This window comes from Tachyglossus aculeatus, chromosome 11, assembly GCF_015852505.1.
Source record: "Tachyglossus aculeatus isolate mTacAcu1 chromosome 11, mTacAcu1.pri, whole genome shotgun sequence".
Classification (NCBI taxonomy): domain Eukaryota; kingdom Metazoa; phylum Chordata; class Mammalia; order Monotremata; family Tachyglossidae; genus Tachyglossus; species Tachyglossus aculeatus.
Genome location: NC_052076.1, coordinates 14,651,966 through 14,656,686, shown reverse-complemented (window position 1 = coordinate 14,656,686; position 4,721 = coordinate 14,651,966). Strand labels below are relative to the sequence as shown.

At 45.3% G+C, this 4,721-nt stretch overlaps 1 non-coding gene across 1 annotated transcript; it reads left to right on the top strand.

Annotated features, from left to right (window-relative positions):
- Positions 1-4,198: 4,198 nt before the first annotated feature.
- TRNAC-GCA lies at positions 4,199-4,270 on the top strand. Its single transcript has one exon. It is a non-coding gene; the product is annotated as a tRNA-Cys (tRNA).
- Positions 4,271-4,721: the final 451 nt, after the last annotated feature.

Sequence of the window (4,721 nt, the reverse complement as noted above, 5' to 3'; positions counted from 1 at the left end):
CATTCCTTCAATCGTATTTATTGAGCGCTTACTGTGTGCAGAGCACTGTACTAAGCGCTTGGGAAGTACAAGTTGGCAACATATAGAGACAGTCCTCTGACTCCAAAGCCCGGGCTCTTTCCACTGAGCCATGCTGCTTTGAGTGAAGTGACTTGCCCAAGGTCACTTAGCAGACTAGTGGTGGAGCTGCTATAAGACCCCGGGACCTCTGTCTCCCAAACCTGGGCTCTTTCCGCTAGATCACGGTTTCTCACGCTTCTTGGGCTCAGCTGGTGCCGTGTTAGACCCTGGGCGATCCCTTGTGTCCTTCCTCCCTTGTCCCCCAGTCCCTTACACCCCATCCCTCTCCCCTACCTCCTCCTCGCTCCCCCAGTTGAACCCTTTCTCCATTCCATGTCCTTGTCACCGTTTGGAGGCGAGCCTTAGCTGGGCATCTGGAGACTCAATCAATCAATCAATCAATCAATCAATCGTATTTATTGAGCGCTTACTATGTGCAGAGCACTGTACTAAGCGCTTGGGAAGTACAAATTGGCAACACATAGAGACAGTCCCTACCCAACAGTGGGCTCACAGTCTAAAAGGGGGAGGCAGAGAACAAAGCCAAACATACCAAAAAAATAAAATAAATAGGATAGAAATGTACAAGTAAAATAAATAAATAAATAAATAAATAAATAAATAGAGTAATAAATATGTACAACCATATATACATATATACAGGTGCTGTGGGGAAGGGAAGGAGGTAAGATGGGGGGATGGAGAGGGGGACGAGGGGGAGAGGAAGGAAGGAAGACTCGAGTTCTAGCGTTGGGTTGGGGCGGGCTGTGTGACCTTAGGGGAGTCCCTCACCCTCAGTATGATGTAGTGGATACATCTCCTCCCCATCACCCCCCCCCCCATCCCTACCTCCTTCCCCTCCCCACAGCACCTGTATATATGTTTGTACAGATTTATTACTGTATTTATTTTACTTGTACATATTTACTATTCTATTTATCAGGCCTTCCCTGATTAAGTTCTCAATTCCTTTCCTCCCACTCCCTTCTGCCCTGATTTGCTCCCTTTATTCACTACTCCCACCCCCAGCCCCACAGTACTTCTGCGCATCCCTGTGATACTACTGAGAGCTCACCTCCTCCAAGAGGCCTTCCCAGACTGAGCCCCCTTTTTCCTCTCCTCCTCCCCACCCCCCAGCTTTACCTCCTTCCCCTCCCCACAGCACCTGTATATATGTATATATGTTTGTACATATTTATTACTCTATTTTACTTGCACATATTTATTCTATTTATTTTATTTTGTTAATATGTTCTGTTTTGTTGTCTGTCTCCCTCTTCTAGACTGTGAGCCCGTTGTTGGGTAGGGACTGTCTCCATATGTTGCCAACTTGTACTTCCCAAGCACTTCGTACAGTGCTCTGCACACAGTAAGCGCTCAATAAATACGATTGAATGAATGAACGAATCCCCCCCGCCCTACCTCCTTCCCCTCCCCACAGCACCTGTATATATGTTTGTACAGATTTATTACTCTATTTATTTTACTTGTACATATTTACTATTCTATTTATTTTGTTAATGATGTGCATAGAGCTTTATTTCTATTTGTTCTGATGACTTTGACACCTGTCTACATGTTTTGTTTTATGGTCTGTCTCCCTCTTCTAGACTGTGAGCCCGTTGTTGGGTAGGGACCGTCTCTATATGTTGCCAACTTGTACTTCCCAAGCGCTTAGGACAGTGCTGTGCACACAGTAAGCGCTCAATAAATATGATTGAATGAATGAATGAATGGATAGAGCACAGGCCCAGGAGTAAGAAGGTCATGGGTTCTAATCCTGGCTCTGCCACTTGTATGCTGTGTGACCTTGTGAAAGTCACTTTGCTTCTCTGGGCCTCAGTTAACATCTGTAAAATGGGGATTGAGACTGTGAGCCCCACATGGCGCAGGGACTGTGGAACTTGGTTTGTGTGTATCCACGCCAGTGTTTAGTACAGTTCCTGGTATGTAGCAAATGCTTAACAAAAACCATCATCATTATTATTATTGTTTCCACATCTGTGCAAGGGGGAGAACAGCTTTTGTGCTTTCCACAACAATCAGTTGTGTCTTTTGAGTGTTTACTGTCTAGCACTGTGCTAGGTGCTTGGGAGAATATAATATAATCGAGATGATAGACATGAGCTTGGGAGTCAGAGGATGTGGGTTCTAATCCCGGCTCCCCCACTCGTCTGCTGTGTGACCTTGGGCAAGCCACTTAACTTCTCTGTGCCTGTTACCTCATCTGTAAAATGGGGATTAAGACTGTGAGCCCCACGTGGGACAACCTTGATCACCTTGTATCTCCTCCAGCGCTTAGAAGAGTGCTTGGCACATAGTAAGCGCTTAACAAATACCACAATTATTATTATTATTACCCACAGGGAGTTTATAATCTACGGTTCCCTGCTTTTGGTCTAGTGTGAAGAGAGGAAGCCCAGCTGAAGGAGGACTATGAGATCTTTGGGAGGAGGGAGACAGACCCACCAAGGTTAGCGCTGAAGCATCCCTGGAGTCAGTCAATCAAATTTATTGGGCACTTACTGTGTGCAGAGCACTATACTAAATGCTTGGGAGAGTGCAATATAACAGTAAACTCACGTGTTCCCTGCCCACAATGAGCTTACAGTCTAGAGGGGGAGACAATAATATAAATACATTAATGACAGATATGGACATAAGTGCTGTGGGGCTCAGGGATGAATAAAAGGGAGCAAGTCAGGGCGATGCACAACGGAGAGGGAGAGAGGAAAGGAGGGCTTAATCAGGGAAGGCCTCTTGGAGGAGATGGGCTTTCTATAATCACTAGGGTATTTGTTAAGTGCTTACTATATGCTAGACACTGTACTATGCAGTGGGGTAGATAAAAGCAAATGGGGTTGGACCCAGTCCAGTTTCAATCAGTAATGCTCTGAAGCCTGGGAGAATAATTATCTGTTGGAGATGTGATTTAGTGGAAAGCACACGGGCTTGGGAATCAGAGGTCTTGGGTTCTAACCCTGGCTCCGCCACTTGTCAGCCGTGTGGTTTTGGCAAATCACTTAACTTCTCTGGGCCTCAGTTCCCTCATCTGTAAAATGGGCAGTAAGACTGTGAGCCCCACGTGGGACAACCTGATAATTGTGTGTTTACCCCAGTGCTTAGAACAGTGCTTGGCACATGGTAAGTGCTTAACAAAAACCATTATTATTGTTATTATTATTATTATTATTATTGTTATTACTATTATTATTATTGTCTGCTGTGTGACTTTGGGCAAGTCACTTAACTTCTCTGTGCCTCAGTTCCCTCATCTGTAAAATGGGGATTAAGACTGGGAGCCCCACGTGGGACAACCTGATAACTTTGTATTCATTCAGTTGTATTTATTGAGCGCTTACTGTATGCAGAGCACTGTATGTACTAAGCGCTTGGGAAGTACAAGTCAGCAACATATAGAGAAGGTCCCTACCCCAGCGCTTAGAATGGTGTTTGGCACATAGTAATAATAATAATAATGATGGCATTTATTAAGTGCTTACTATGTGCCAAGCACTGTTCTAAGCGCTGGGGAGGTTACAAGGTGATCAGGTTGTCCCATGGGGGGCTCACAGTCTTAATCTCCATTTTACAGATGAGGTAAGCCCCATGGGGGGCTCACAGTCTTAATCTCCATTTTACAGATGAGGTAACTGAGGCCCAGAGAAGTGAAGTGACTTGCCCAATGTCACACAGCTGACAATTGGCAGAGCTGGGGTTTGAACCCAGACCTCTGACTCCAAAGCCCGGGCTCTTTCCACTGAACCACACTGCTTCTCTTCGCAAATACCATCATTATCAATCAATCGTATTTATTGAGCGCTTACTATGTGCAGAGCACTGTACTAAGCGCTTGGGAAGTACAAATTGGCAACATATAGAGACAGTCCCTACCCAACAGTGGGCTCACAGTCTAAAAGTTACTATGTGAATTCAAAGCCAATCAAATGTTCCTCTCTGGGATTGGTTCCTTTCAGGGGATAGAATAAGGTGTCCCTCTCTTTACTTTCCCAATCTTCCAATTGTCCCCTCCTAACTGAACCGCTGGGACAATAAACAAATATTGACCTAAATAAGTAAATTGGGCCTCTCCCATTCCCAAGGAACATAGGATCTTTGACTGACGCTTTTCCAGGAAGGGGGTATAGCTCAGTGGTAGAGCATTTGACTGCAGATCAAGAGGTCCCCGGTTCAAATCCGGGTGCCCCCTTTGGGGTTACTTTTTGCTTTCTCCCCCTGGCCCTTCCACCCTTGAGGGTCTAGACCTCAATCACCCCTGAAAGGCCTGGAAAAGCCTACCTCGATTGCGGAGGCCCTAATCATCATCAATCGCATTTATTGAGCGCTTACTATGTGCAGAGCACTGTACTAAGCGCTTGGGAAGTACAAATTGGCAACATATAGAGACAGTCCCTACCCAACAGTGGGCTCACAGCCTAAAAGGGGGAGACGGAGAACAAAACCAAACATCCTAACAAAATAAAATAAATAGAATAGATATGTATAAATAAATAAATAAATAGAGTAAAAAAAAAATGTCTTGGGGTCTGAGCAGGATGGGAAGGCCGGGGGTTGCCCTCGCTTTAATGGGAGCTGGGGTTGATGATGGCATTTATTAAGCGCTTACTATGTGTAAATCACTGTTCTAAGCGCTGGAGAGG